Raw genomic sequence first — 15,587 nt, 5'->3', positions numbered from 1 at the left:
CTTCTCAAGCTCTGAACATCCATTTCCTGATCTGGAAAAATAATACCACAGCTTTGTTCTACTGAAAACCTTTCCTTCCCTCCTGCTTCCTCCAAGAAACACAGCAGGATGGGGCTCAAAATTCCAATAGTCCCTGAGTTAGAAACTTATCTGGCTTTGATTCCCAGTTGTGACTAGGGATTACCTGTGAGCCCTTCCCCAAACCCCTTCTCTTTCTCTCGGATGACGTCTTTGGGACTCATATTGGTTTTCTGTATCCTTTGCGACTAAGGTAAACTTCCTTCGGCAATACAGTGCAGTTTGTCCTGGTTTTGAACTATGGTAAACAGAGTCATCGTATACTTTTGTAAATAGGATCATCAGCAGAGCAGCGTGCCTATCCTCTCTCTCACTCATCCGGTCTGAATGAACAAGACAGTGGCTTAGGACAGAAAAGTAAAAGGGGCCCCACACAGGATTTCAACTCCCGGCCTTGGTCTTACAGGTTTCTGCATCTGACAGACAGAGCCACGGCATGGAAGGCCTGGAGCCTGGGTGTGTTCCTGGCAGCTGGAGAAATTGTCATGGTTCCCATGAGGCCTGGCCCCCTGCTGCCCAGCCCTCGCCGGGTTTCCCTGACATTTCGCAAGATGCTCTCCTCTGGCAATTGGGTCCCACTCTGCCTGTTGCTGTTCCCGTTCCAAAGGGTGCCTGCTGCTCTGCTGATTACATCCAGAACGGTTCCACCGACGCCACGCACAGCCTCGGTGTGTATCTCTCATTTGTTTAAGCATTTGACATCCTGGTCAAAACGTGAGTTATTACTCCATCTCTGCTCTTATAATTGGATGCTGATGCCACAGTGGCTACACTGAGCCTGATGGTTGGAGTTAATTTAAATGTCCAAAAGGCTTCTTAAGTACCCAATTTCCTTCAAAATTGTCAAAAAAGAGAGGAAAAGAGAGGCAAGACAACCCATTAAGACACTCCAAGAGGAGGCTGGGGAGCTGTCAGGCTGCACAGATGTGGCACCTGGTGCTCTCCTCCGTGCTTAATCCTCCTGTCTCCTGTTCCCGAGTCAGGGAAGCAGAGTTGGGAAAAGTTAGGCCCCTCCTGGGAAGCACGCAAGCAGCTTAGCGGCCCAGCCTCAAGGAGGCCTCACAGCCTCTCTGCGGGCCTTCCTTTCCTTTGTTGGCCTCTGGTTCCTCTTCAGGCCTCATTTGTGCCGACCAGGGACCTTGCGAGGATTTCAGAGGGTCTCTCCCAGCCAGGGTGGACACTGGTGGCATAATAGTTGCTCAGGAAGCTGTCTATCCCAAGTCACTCCAGACACCTGGAATCCCTCCACTCACAGCCTCTTTTCTCTGAGGGTGGCCAACTGGCAAGAGAGGCCGAGACCAGGAGGCTGCTCACAGGTGTGGCAAGTTGGGTTACGACTCCCAAGCCTTCATTCCTAACATGGCCTGTTACACTATGGCCTCGAGATGAAGGGGAGGGTGGAGCACAGTTCCCTATCCTGGCCCCTGGGTGTGGCCCAAGTCTTGATTTAGCCAATGGGATGGTAGCAAGCACAGGCCAGTACAGGCTCGAGGTGTGCGTCTGTGCCAGTCTTTGCCTTCTTGTGCTTCTGTCATTGCCAGAGCAGGGCTTCCTCTGCTTCCTCAGATGAGCCCCAGATGAACCCACCGGGAGTAAGACCTGAGCCCTGCCCACAGCCAGGGGACAAATCCAGACCGGGCAGCAGCCGGAAGCACAACTGTCCAGCTGAGGTTGGCTGAAAGAGTAGCCTTGTGATTGCTCTGCCAAGCCATGGGTACCAGAATGGATGCTGCATTTGCTATGAACTTGGGGCTGGTTTATTAGGCAGGTTACTGTGCAATCGCTGATCCACAGGGGCTGGGCAGAGAGTGGCAGCACCTGTGCAAAGAGGTGGAGGGGAAGAGGTCAAGAGCAGGAGAGGGAAACCTGCAGTGGGGATCCACGCACAGACTCTGAGGTCGGAGGGGGCAGATGTGTGTTCGGAGATGGTTACATGCTGGATCCAGCAGGACGAGTGCATCTTCTTGGGTCCTCCCATGCTGGCCATGTTCTCTTAGTTCTCTGTGGACCAGTAGATCTCTGCAAGGTCCAGCCCCAGAGCATAGTACCAGAGAAGACTCTGGACAGAGAATACAGAGCAGGGAGGGAAACTTGCAGTGGGGATCAACGCACAGACTCTGAGGTCGGAGCGGAGATGCTCCTGGACCCCTGGACTGACCTCGTGGCTGCCCCAGTGTGGGGAAAAGACTTTGTCTACTTAGTAGCGGTGAGAATTCCTTGAGAATGGTTTGCTATGAGCTTTGCAATCCCTCTGCTTGTGCATGTGCCATGGGGTAATCTGGCAGGAACTGCACTTGAGAGGCTGACACACAGAATCAAGGATATCAGTCCTGTCTGTCACCATTGTCCCCAGGTGTCTGCAGGTAGGAGTCCTCAGATCAGGGTTGTCCATACTTAGGACAGCAAGGACAGTATTCCCAGAGCATGAGGCCTGGGGGAGGAGGTCCCCAGCTCTGGACTATTCTGAATAAACAGGTGACCTTAGACGGATCCCTCCCTGTCATTAGATCTCGGTTGATTATTTTCAGATAGGAGACCCACTCCTGCTCTGCCTCAGAGACTCGGTCACAAACTACTACTCATACAAATGGTCTGGGAAGCTTTCTGCAAACGAAAAGTAGCAGATGTTGCGGAGAGCTGCAATTTGCTGCTATTAATAAGTATAAATGCCTAATAGGAAGCCAGTTTGCTCCGGGAACTCGGACAGCCAAGGAGCTAGTGCCGACGCCGGAATCATCAACATATGCTGCTTCTCATTAGCAAACGGCGGTAGCTGAGAAGCTGGGCGAGAATTCTGCAGCCTCCAGAAATCACTCGATCCTTGCGCCTCCCTGTGTGGGCCACGGTGCAGTGGCACGCTCCTTATTAGCCAGACCCCTCACCATGAGAGAGAATGAGACTCCTCCCTGCTACACAGATGGGAAAGCCATGGCCCAGAGAGGCTGAGCAGCTTGCTCAAGGTCACGCAGCAGGGTGGCGGTGAAGGTGGAAATTGAAATGAAGCTGGGGCTTCTGTCCACAGTCAGACCTGTTAGATACCACGGGCTCCCTGCTTGAAGCCCTGGGAACCGGAGAAACCTCTGATCCCGCCACTGAACCCAGAGTCTTGGGGTGAAAATTCCATGGCACTGCAGGTGGCTTATTGTAAAATCAGGAAAGTTTGACTGAGGGGCCCCTCTAATGGGCAAAGAATCCCAGCACCAAGTGGGGGGCCCTGGAGAAAGACCCACAGTGCTCTCCATGCACCTCAGAGAGACTCCCTCACTCCTTCAAATGTGGTTGGGGAGGAAAGGAGAGTTTGAAATCGCCTTCTCTCAGTGACTGGTGAGAAGCAGGAATCTGGGACAAGACAAACCTGGGTTTGAATCTGCACCGGCCACTTCCCGTGTGACTTGGGCCATTTCCTTAACCTCAGGAGCCTCCATTCCCTCCTCTGTGCATCCTGGGGTTTGTCTTGAAAGATTAATCGCCATGGCACAGAGGAACATGTTGGTGTAATGCCGACAACAAGTCTTCATCTATTGTCCCAGCACCTGGCACAGAGAGGAGCCGTCTCCCCTCCCCCACAGCTCAGGCACAATAAATGAGAATTAATAGGCATGTGAGTGAAGGCCCGCTTGCCTGTATGAATGAATGAATGAAGCTGGTCCCCGAAAGCTCCTATATAGTCTAAAAATCTCATTTTCTTTTCTTTATATTTATTTTTTAGTTTTAGTTGGACACAATACCTTTATTTTATTTATTCACTTTTATCTCATGCTGATAGGATGGAACCCAGGGCCTTGTATGTGCAAGGCGAGTGCTCGAGCGCTCTACTGCTGAGTCACAACCCCAGCCCCAGCCCCTGAAAAATCTCATTTTCTTTGACACTGACAATGTTCCCAGCTGAGCTGGGTCTGGGGACAACCGATTTGGTAATCTTGGTTCTACTAGAAAACCTATCACCTCTGGATCATTGCCACAAGTTCATCTCATGGCGTGGAGGTCTCTGGACTATCAGGCTCGTGTCCCACAGCAGGTTCAGGAGACCTGCCTCCGGGGTTGTGGTATTGCAAGGTGCTCGTGTTCCTGGGTCAGCCCATCAATGCACCTGATGGAGAAGACAGGCAGCCATGCTCCTGTCCTGCCCAGAGAGCATTCCGACAGCATCAAGGAAAGCAGAATCTAGGGTGCGGAGTGCTGTGGCACTTACAGAGTTAACATGCTGTAAGGGACCTTGGAGACAAATATAGCTCTAATCCCCGGTTTCTCTGTGGCTGCAGGGATTTGTCCAAGGCCACACGGCTACCAGCACAATTCTTTTGACACCAAATCCCTCCATATGACTGCTGGCCAAGATGCCTGTTCTTGACCTAATCTTAAGGTCAAGGCTGAAGGAAGAGGCAGACTCAGGGACCCACACACAAGTGAGGGATGCAATATCCCTACCCACCCCAAACCCGGCAGGTGCGAGGAGCCTTTGTCCTGGGGATCAAAGTGTTGCTCCTGCTCCAGCCATCTTTCACCCAGTGACACTGACAAAGACAATGTCCCCATCTGAGCAGGGACTGGGGACCTGCTGGTGTGAGTTTCCCAAGCTCCGGCTGCTCAACGGGTGCCTTTGTTCCAGTAGCCAAGAAGGAGAGGGCGGGGGAGGGACTGGCACTTTGACACCTAACTCCAGGCCCAGCAGGCAGCTGAGCCAAGCTGGTCCCCAGGCATATGCCAAGCCCTCTGGCAGGCTGGCTCCGGCTCTTTGTGGGAAGCAGGGCAGGCGGGGCAGGCGCTCCTTCTCCACCCAGCCTCTCTCCTTCCCTAGGACTTCCTCTGTCAAGGGCACTGTTGACCAGTGGCCCCAGCAGTGGTCTGTCTACTCAAACCAAAGAGTAGCGTGCAAATGGCCCATCGACGTGAGCGAGCGTGCAGCGGCTGAGGGCTTGTGCCAGACACACGTCTGGTCAGAGTGATGGTGCTTGCACCCTCCTGTGCATTGCAGGCGATGGGCAGGTATCTGCAGATGCACACACCTTTCCGTGCAGACATCCAGTCTGGACATGCAGCTCTTTTGGATAGGAGACATATGTCTTCCTTCCAAAAGGAATTTGACCTAGGGAGATGTCACATTGCCCAGAGGCATTAAAAACTGATACCCCTCAGGGAAGAACCGTCTAGGTTCTGTCAATACAAGGACCCTCTCAGGAAAAGAGGTGCTTTAGAAGGAGGTCACAGAGACCACAGGGATCCCCGAGAGGCTTAAGTCCACCTCCCTTCCCCTCTTTCCCTGCCTCAAGGTACCTGCCTCACTCTCCAACACACACATGGGCTCCCCTGTGAGTGTGGGGCTCAGCCTGCTGTGAGGGGTAGAGAGGCAGGGTCATCTGCGTCTAGGTCACTTTTGCTCCTACAGGTAAAATGTGTGCTCTTCATGAAAAGAGTCTGCTTTGAAGGCATTTTCTAGCCATTCTTCAGAATCAGGGGTTACACTCACAGTGTTCTAAAAGGCCTGGCTTTACATAGGTATGAACTTTTTGAGGAGTAATTTGGCAGTTATTACTAAAACACATATGACCAGCACATCTCCCTCTTGAAGTCTTTCCTACAGAAAGAGCAGCATCTGGGCACAGATGCAGGGCTGTGGATATTCATTGTATATTTGTATGTGCTAACAACTATTTGGAAATAACCTAGGTGTCCACACACAAGGGATTGGTAAAATAAATGGTGGCATGTCCCTACTCTGAGAAAATACTGGTCTGTATCTACTGACATGAGCATGTTTCAGAAAAAGCATATTAAGGCTCAATTTCATTTTTTAAAGACAGCTGTGTAGCACATATTCATATATGCAGAGACATATTTTCGGGCAAAGAATAACTTCTAGATAGATAGTAAAACTGTTAGCAGTGGTTGACTCTGGGGAAGTTGAATTTTTCACAGACAGGATATAATTTAGAACATTTTTTAACTTGGGAAATTAAAATAATTTTTGCAAGATGCTTTGACCTTTTGTCTTTTAAACCAATTTATTTAACTACTCAGTTCAAAATTTATTTTAGGGTCAATGCTTTATTTTTTTAAAAACATCCACAAGATTTCTAACATTCAAGAACTATGAAAAGGGTTCATGGCTGGCTGGTTTCTCCTTCCTGGTCACTTTGTGACCGGGGGTACCCTGGAAGTGCACCCTGGAAGTGCACCTTGTTGCCAGATTTTTTTTTTCTTGCAAAAGTTAACTAGCTCATATTGCTTGGGGAATTATTATTTGACACTGTAGTTATCAAATGGTTACCTGTCAACCCCAAAGACCCCCCACAGGTAAACAATGCCACGCCCACCCACCATATAGAGGACTCTCATCCTCCCCTACAGAAGTTACTGAGCCAGGACCAGGGCACCTGGGTCTGTGATCCTGTGTCTATGTGGGCAGACTCCAGCACACACTGTGTTTGGATCAGTTTAGCTTCCACTAAAGGAGTCAGCGTGTGGAGCATCACTGGGCTAGGGGTCCTGAGACCTGTCCCTAACTTGCAGTCAGACCTTGGACAGGTGTCCTTACCTCTCGGAACCCCAGTTTTCAGACCTAAATGGATCTATATCATCCTTCCTAGAGAGGATTCCATCACGATTAACTATCTTAAGACTAGCAAAGCCTCCAGAAGTCTCATCCCAGGGTTTCCCCCAATTTCCTGCCCATCTTGGCAACTTCATCTGTCTGCATAATAGGGATGCTCAGCTCTGCCCCTGTCCTAGTTCTTTTGATCCCAGAAAAGTCAGATGACATCAACTCAACAGATACTTCGAATTCTAAAAAAGGAAATGACCGCAACTTGCGATGATAACCTCCGAAGCCACCAGCATGACCCATGGCCACTTCTCTCTCTCTCATTAATGTGAGTGGTGGTATGGGTGAGCAAGGGGTCAGCATGCCCAGCCTGACGGGAGGGAGACAGCACAGGCTTTTGAAGCCAGCCTTAGGTTCAAGCCCTGGCTCAGCCACTGGCTTTGGGTTCGTTCCTTTATGTTTTCAAGCCTCAGTTTCCTTGTGTGCTTAATGGAGTAATCATGATCCTTCCCTGTTGGGTGCTAGGTAAGTTCTGTTTGCGTGGCCAAGGACATCCATCCCTGCCTGTCTCTGACAAGGTCAGGGAGACAGTCAAGGACTCAACTGTGCCACACCAGCTGTCAGGACACACCTCCGCCTGCCAGGGGCTGACCCCATTGGACAGGGCCAATGTTGATGAGGAGTAGGGGGGAAATCTCCTCTATTCCACATATCATGGCAGCTCAGGAATCTGATCCAGGGCAGACCAAGGCCTGGAACACAGTCCCCCTTCTGAAATGAGAAGTGGCTGTCAGTACTATATTTAGACACCCGACTCTGTGAGGAATTATTGCTGGCCTGGGGTGTGTGGGTCGGGTGATGGCAGGAAGGTGTCTGTTTCTGGCTTTTGTGACCTATTCTCTGAGGCCGTGTATGGGGTGGCCTGGGGGACCACCCAGCTTCAGACACCATCTCTGTCCACTCGGGCCTCTGCTCTAGCAACCACACCGAAGCACAGTAGATGCACAAAATTGGAGAAGGATCTAGAAGTGTAGAGTCCAGTTGGATGATGGCTCTCAATGACCCTGTGCTGGGTAGGAGCCAGGGGGGCCCTGGGGAGCCAGGATGTGTAGCTGTTGGCACCTGGGCTTTGCAATCTGAGATCCTTGCTTGGCCATCTCAGCTTGGTCAAGCATTTTCCATCCCCAAGCCTCCAAGAGGCATGAAATAACGCAATACACCTAAAGCCCTCGCCACCTGCCCTGGCGCACGCACACCACATCAGTGGCAGCTGGCATGCAGTCAGGACAGCCAGAGGTGACTAACGTAATGTTTTCCTCTGTTTCTCCTGAAGCAGATAATGTTCCCCTAAGTGAGAAGTTCAACTTCAAAGTTCAATTTCAAAGGCATTCAGATGCACCCTGTATTGGCTGACTGCTTCAGTGGCTTGAGAAGACAGGTGTGATGGGACCGCATGACTCACTCTCCTCCCAGCCACCTTCTCTCAGTGACGCTCTCAGTCCCAGCTCTGCAGAACCCCTTCCTATTAATAGGTCACACAGCCAGGTCCCTGTCTCTTTCCCTTCCTTCCTCAGACTTTAGGAGAGCTTTTCCTTAGTTTTTAAATCACATAGTGCAGGAAGAGAATCCCAGAGAGTACGCGGTACTGCTCCTCACCCCCCGGGCCAGCGAGGTGACAGCTGGAGCCGTTCTGTTAGTCGACAGGAGGCCAAGGTCATCTGTGGACTTCCTTTATTTGGGTTTCCCCTGACCTCTGTGAACAGGCATAATCAAATGCTGGCTGTGGGTCTGGGACAGAAAATCGAGCTCGGCTCCCAGCCAAGCACAACAGGCCATGCTGTGTGTCGGCATGTGGGGACACGGGTTGGCACCGCACGTCTGGCAGGCCAGGGTCAGGCGGCGAGTCCCAGCATGGTGGCATTGGCAGAGTCCAGCAGCCCCCGCTGTGACAGGGACACGAGGATGCAGCCTCCAGACACGATTAAGTGCAGGGCGTTTGCTGAGTTGGCAAACAAACCTGTAGGGTGTAGGCTGAGGCAGCAAGGAAAACCCGACGCGAGCCTTCGGGGCAGGTAGCATGCCGAGCGGGATTCATTCTCAGACATGCTTCCTCCTCCGACAGGCAGCCTCTGTGGGCTGCTGCTGTAACCCAGCGCCACCTGGGCCAGGGTGGGGGCCGTTGGGGGCTGGTTTGCATCATGTGACCCTCCTGGCAAACTCCCATACTGTCACTTGCTGAGTAGTGGGACACCTCTCAGGGATCCTCATGATGATGTAAGGCACTTGTCATGGACCAGAGAGGAGGGAAAAGAACCAGGATCTAGCAGACAGCCTCCAAATCTATCTGGACATCAGAATCCACCACAGAGCTATTAAATAATGCTGATACTCAGGCTGAGCAAAGTTAGAATTTCTAAGAGCCAAGCATCTCTATTTTCCCAAAGCACTGTACTCCACATAACCCATCCACCGCCAGCTTTCCCCATGAATGACCTGACCACCGACTAGGTTTGGAACAACTGGCCTTAGCTCTAGGGAGCAGAGGTCTTGGGATCTAAGGGGGATGTGTCATTGCCCTGGGGTTTCATGGATCTAATAGGTAGAAGGTTGCTGAGCTCAGAGGCAGGGTGGAGAAGGACTTGGTAATAATACCAGAGGGTTGGACACAGCTTTGCAATTTATGAAGCAATATCACAGCCGTGATTACACGTGACCTCCACCACAACTCGGCCAGGTAGCCAGGTCAGGGAAGATAGCCTCTATTTACAGATGAGGACACAGGTTGGAAGAGGTTAAATGACCTGCCCAAGATCATGCAGCTGGTGAGTGGCAGGGCCAGGGCTGTAATGGGGCATCTTGTCCACGACCTACAACTGCTCCCAGGCATGGTGCAGAACTCCCTCTCTCACAGGGGACACGTGACCAGAGCTCCTTCATGGCAAGCAGTCCAAATCAGTTGCAGGGGCAAGAGGCCTCCAGCGTCATGAACGTTGACATAGGCAGAACCGTGGTTGGAGAATTCCCCTGCAAATCACTTATAACCGCTCCTAGGCTGGTGTGTTCCCCTGACAAGCTGTGTCTCCATATACAGGACAATTTCTCCAAATAAGGCACTATCTTCTGCACATGGGCAGGATTCTAGGAAATGGCTGTGTGAGACAATGTCACCCTGGCAGGAGCAAGGAGGGAATGGTGTGCCTGCCTTCATGAGACTTTACAAATGTTGGAATTGTTCTGCTGGCTCTGGGGCAGCAGACTTCATAGCTGGCCTGTGTCCTGAGCCAGCTGCTTCCCAGAACTTGGTGGTGCATGCACATCCCTTCTTGGCACTCAGGAGCAGGGTCTGGGGACATGAAGCAGCCAGAGTCCACAGGGAAGCTGAACTGCGCACTGTTCCCAGCATGCTCAGGGTGAGATTTGAAGGGGCTGCTGTTGGGCTGGACTTCCTGGCCATTCCCATTGAGTGATCTTTCCAGCTGTGCAGGGAAATGTGTTGGATCCTGCATCTGCGGATGGAGGAACCGGTGTGCAGAGTGCAGCCTGGCTTTCTGGGCTATTCACCCGGGATCTTTACAGCTCAGCTTCCCAAACTTAGGAAGCATTCTGAAAAACCGGGGACACTGAACAACGTCTTTGGCCATCAGGAACCTTAATAAATCCAGTTTTTTACCAGGCAGGATGTAGGGGTAAAGAGGGGCTCTTATGGCAGAAAAGTTGGTGAGAAGGGTCCCCACGCAGGCAGGGCTGCCTGTCCTCACATCTAGTTCCGGTGGACTGAGCCAATTCCTAAGAGGGTGTCCCTGTCCCTGTAGGATTCTCTGTCCCCTGCTCCTCCAGGGGATATGAAACACTGCAGCTGCCACGTGAGTGCAAGGAGGCTGCATGCCAGCAGAGGGTGGCAGGCGACCCGCCACAGGGCAGGGAAGGTGGCTCTGCCTGCCTCACAGCCCCCATTTGATTTCCTCTCTTGTCCTTCTCAGAAACCAGACATCACCCGGGAGGACCGCGCTCACTCCTCATTTGTCATGAGGGGACTGGCGTCAGGCTGTTTCTGGGAGCAGAGCCAGGGGCAGGAGTGAGAGTCCTGTGTCCCCAGTGACCCCAGGAGCAGGGCACACTGCCCGAGAGCCTCAGCCCTTCCAGCAGCCTTTTTTCATTTCTTCTCCATGTCCTCCTCCTTGTCCCCTGTGACCAATCTCTTGGTGACACTCACATGTGAGACTCTATATGCTGAAGTTGAAACTTGGGGACACTTGGAAAAACTGCCCCCACTTGTCCAGATCATAAGGAAAGGCATGGCAAGGGAGGGGAGGAAAGGAGAGGAGAGGAGAGGGGAGGGGGAGGGGGAGGGGGAGGGGAGGGGGAGGGGGAGGGAGAGGGAGAAGGAGGGGGAAAGGGAGAGGGAGAGGGAGAGGGAGAGAGGGAGAGGGAGAGAGGGAGAGGGAGAGAGGGAGAGGGAGAGGAGGGGGAGAGGGAGAGGGAGGGGAGGGGGAGGGGGAGGGGAGAGGGAGAGGGAGAGGGAGAGAGGGAGAGGGAGAGAGGGAGAGAGAGAAACTATGAAAGCGTGAGTTTGCTGCACAAGCCCAATTCAAGACTAAGAATCCTGGAGTCGGATGGGAAATGAAGGCCACCCCATCCAACCACTCATTGCAGCTATTTATACAGCATGCTTTCTGGTTATACTGATTTGAAGGAAAACAATAAGAATTGGGCACATCATTAACTGTAATCAGTCGTGACTTACGAGGACGCTCGGTGCAGCACTAACAGTACTAATCTGTACTGTGGCCCTAATTTGTTGCTTCCGTGCCACGGTAATCTACTCATAATTACAGAAACAAAGGACGGTGCTGGCCTTACATTTCTTGGTGACTTAGCCCCTAACCAGGTCCCTCTGTCATCACTAGCATGCCGACATTGAGCCTCATCAGGGGCCAGGGCACAGGCTGGACCCCTGGCCTATGCTGTAAAAGGTACCTTGTCTCCAGGTTTAGACCCCCTGAAGCTCTTGTTACCTGTTGGGTCTTCTCCCTGCAGTGGGTGGTGGTCCAGCGAGGCAGGTGGAAACCAAACTGGAATCACACACAGGTGTTCACATACAGCAGCTTTGATCATAAATGTGCACACTCAGCAGCCACCCAGATCCTTCGTTAGGTCAAGGGGTCAAGAAGCTGGTACCTCTAGACAATGGAAGATGGACTATCAAGTCAAGAAAGGACTGGGAGGGATCTTAGATGCATATCACTAAGTGAAGGAAGGCATTTGAACAGGCTCCATAGCACAGGATTCTAACTATATGACCCCGCAGAAGCAAAACTATGGAGACAGCAGCAAGATCAGTGGTTGCCAGGGGTTACGGGGAAGAGACGAATGAATAGGCAGGGCCCAGACGATTTTGAGGGCGGTGACACTGTCCTGTATGGTACCGTGATGATGAATCCATGTCGCTATACATCGTCCGAACCCAGAGAGCCCACGACACCGAGAGGGAACCCCATAGAAACTGTGGACTCTGGGGGATTGTGACGTAGCGCTGGTGGCTCCCTGATTGCAGAGAATGTGGCATTCTGGTGGGCCATAGCAAGTGGGGAAGGCTGTGGGGGGCTTTAAGGGAACCCCCTCTGCTCAGATTTGCTGTGAAACTAAAACTGCTCTAAAAAATAATCTGTTAACAATAGTAGATTAGGAAAAGAGGCAAGAAACCATTCTTCCATGTTTTATTCAATGACTGTGCCCATTTTCGCGTGTCCCCCTACTGGCTCACTTATATAGGCTAATATGATGTGCCCCGAGGACATTGGGGAGGTAGAGGCAGAGCTGCCACTAGGATCCCGGGTCACTGCACTCACTAAGGGACCTGGTATGAAGGTCCTCATACCAGGGAAGGACTCAGTGGTACGACCCCTGCCCTGCAAGGCGTTGTATCGGAGGCTGCTCAGTGAACTTTGGCAGTGGGCATGGTTTCCCTCCACGCCCCCCACCGCCTTCCCTGCAGGGAATGGTCAAGAACTTATGTGCACACATGGTGATGCCTGTAACAACAGCCTGCAGATGTGCCCAGGTGTGTGTGTGTGTGTGTGTTGGTGAATACGAAACACACTCGCACCATCTATAAATTCACACCTGCCACTCTCAGTGTCACAGATCCTACCTAGTCAGTCACACTGGGCTGGACACACTGCAGTCCCGGGGTATCTTCACAGCCTGCATGAGAGACATGCTGGGGCTGTCACTAACCAGCTGAAATCTAGGTGACAGGCACTGGACAATGAGGTGAGGGTCAGATGGGTATAGTCCCAGAGGCTCTAGCAGCCCTTGGCCAGCAAAGAGCTGGCTCCTAAAGGAAATAGATCCAGGTGGGACCTCTGAACACAGCCTCTTGGTGCCTGCAGCCCTGCCACAGCACACAGGACATGACCGGAAGTCAGCCCCTGCTCATCCCCTTGATGAAGTGCTCTTGTGCAGTGAACATCCTGCACGACAGTACACTGTGGATCTGTGATCACCTGCACACTCAATCCCAGGAGACCCAAATCCAGCTCCACAGCTAGCCTCACCTCACCATTTGAGATGGTCAAATACATCGACCTTTCAGGGCTGCTATTTTCTCACCTGTAAAATGAGAGGTTCCTTCTGGCTTTAACCATCTAAGATATATGGGAAATTGAGAGTCTATTTCTTTTCTTTCCCCTGGATTTTCCCTTTTCCTTCCTTGAACTTGACCTGGCCCTGCAAGACTAGGTTAAAACCAAAAAATCAATTTTAATTATAAAAATCCGTTCACTGTATCAATAAATCATTTGGTGCTGGCTTTGGTGGGGGGAAGAAGGTTACACCTGGAGGTGGGCTAATAAGTCACGCTCTCCCCTGCCTCGCTGCTCTGGGGCTGCCACGCGTCCTGCTCCCGTATTCCTCTCCGTCGTTAGGCTGTGGGTCATTAATGATGCTCTGGGCTGATGGATGGGAGCCCAGATGCTCTGAAATACACTGGGACTGGTTGTGTCTTGGTTTCCAGTGGACCCCTTGGCAGGAGACCCTGGTGGGCTTCTTCCCTCCTTTCCAGTGGTAGGGGATGGGACAAGATGGGGGAGTAGTACTGTCCTTCTCAGTGGCTCCAAGGCCAAGGGTATGGCAGAGCCCAATGGGAAGAGCCCTCCTCTCCCAGGCTGCTTAGCAGGAGACAGTATCGTGTTCTAGGCTTATCCGGTTCCCCTGGCAGCTGGTCTTAAATTAATTCACTGATCAAGTAACACTGCTGTTGGGGTTGTTCCTTACGTGCTCCAAGGAGAGAGGTGCCATATGCTTCAGATGGTTCAGGAGCAAGGGTGGGGTCCTTTGCTGGCTCAAGCTCAGTGACATACCTGGACAGGGAGGCAGAGATGCTGAGTCTAAGGGGTCAAAGCAGTGGGGATTGCTGGCCCCTGGGGGACACCTGTCAGCTGTGACTTCTGGACTAAGGTCAAGGGTTCAAGTTCATACAACTTTGCATAGCATTGCAGCTGAGGCTCGGATGAAGATGAGGGAAGGCAGGCCGTGGTGAGGGGCCCAGCAGAACTGGCTCCCTTTGGCAGCGGATGGGGAGGCTCACTTCCTTCCCAAATCTCCAGTGCTTTCAGTCAAGCCCTGAGGCTGACAAAGGTCCATGCAGCCTGCCCAGGACTATGGATAAAACATGGGTCCAGATGGGAGAGGGGCTGAACATCTCCCCAGGTGTTGAGCACGTTCCTGACCTTCCTGGCACACATCTAGTTGGAGGAGACATGAAGAGCGGAAGCTATGAGGAAGGACAGCAGTCATCAGTGTGGCTGACCATTGTTAGAGTTTGTAAACAAGTCAGGATGGCGCCTGGGAAATGTTAGAGTCTGTAAACAAGTCAAGATGGCGCCTGGCAAAATGCCAGAGGGAGTGGTTTGTCAAGTAAGGCCAGCGAGCCATTAAGTGTGGAGATTCCTTATTGGTTGACTGCTGAATCTAGTTTATGTTAATTAAGATAAGCTGTGTGGAATGTATAAGTACCTCGGCTGTCTTACAATAAACGGCTTCCACTCCTGCTGCATCAATCTACACAAGTTATCCGTCACCCCCGGTTATTTTGCCCAGCCAGCCGGGCTGCGGCAACCTATCACCAGTGGGATGAGGGCTTCAGGGACTTTTGGAAGGGAACTGCAGGGCTGATCAGTTAAATGTGTCCTGGTCATCTGAATTCACTGCCATCCTGACCAGGTTTACCAGGAGTCAGGCACCTAGAGCGTTTCAATGGACCAGGCCAGCAGCCCCGTGGCACATGGTCAATGAGCAGCCTCGGGCGGGGCTCCTACCATTTGGGAGCTACGTGCCTGTAGGTGAGTTCCTTTGTGTTTCTGAGCCTCAGTTTCTTCACTGTGAAATGGGGATGATAATCCCTACCTTGGCTGCTATGAGACTGTCCTAGGAGCAGGCTGCCTTGGACTACGGCCCTGCTCATTAGCATCTCTTCCAGAAGATGGAAAGGGGACACCATGCAAAACCTACCAAATGGCCATTTGCTCACGTTGCCTTTGTGGCAGAGGGTGTTAAAAGTAACACCCCAAATCGAGATTTAGGATTGTTTATGGAGTCACTGCAGAGGCATGGAACTTGACATCAAAAGACCCGGGCCTGCCTGCCACATATCCATGGTGTGACTTTTGAGAAGTCATTTATCCTTTCTCATCTGGTCCTGGTGCCAACTGCAGTGAGCTGCTGAGCAGGGTCAGTACATACTGCGTGAAAAACCACTTGGGAAATACCAAGCCCCAAGCTTCATTTCACTGGCTACCACTGTCCTATTAGTGACGGTAACTCAGAGTTTGCCTAGATCCAGCCTTTTAGGGAGCAAAAATAATAGTTGCTCTCAACTTCTTCTTTTTTTTTTTTTTTTTTTTATAGTTTACATTTCCTTTTTTTTTTTAATTGGTTATTCAAAACATTACAAGTTTTTCAGTGCCTC

The 15,587-nt window shown here is 51.7% G+C and overlaps 1 protein-coding gene across 5 annotated transcripts in view; it reads right to left on the bottom strand.

Annotated features, from left to right (window-relative positions):
- The window catches only part of Plxna4 (plexin A4), a 353,319-nt gene that overhangs the window by 100,418 nt on the left and 237,314 nt on the right, over positions 1–15,587 (bottom strand). The gene's annotated exons all lie outside the window — the stretch shown is intronic.

The sequence above is a fragment of the Callospermophilus lateralis genome, chromosome 1 (assembly GCF_048772815.1).
Source record: "Callospermophilus lateralis isolate mCalLat2 chromosome 1, mCalLat2.hap1, whole genome shotgun sequence".
NCBI classification, from domain to species: domain Eukaryota; kingdom Metazoa; phylum Chordata; class Mammalia; order Rodentia; family Sciuridae; genus Callospermophilus; species Callospermophilus lateralis.
This window is presented reverse-complemented; position numbering and strand designations above follow the sequence as displayed.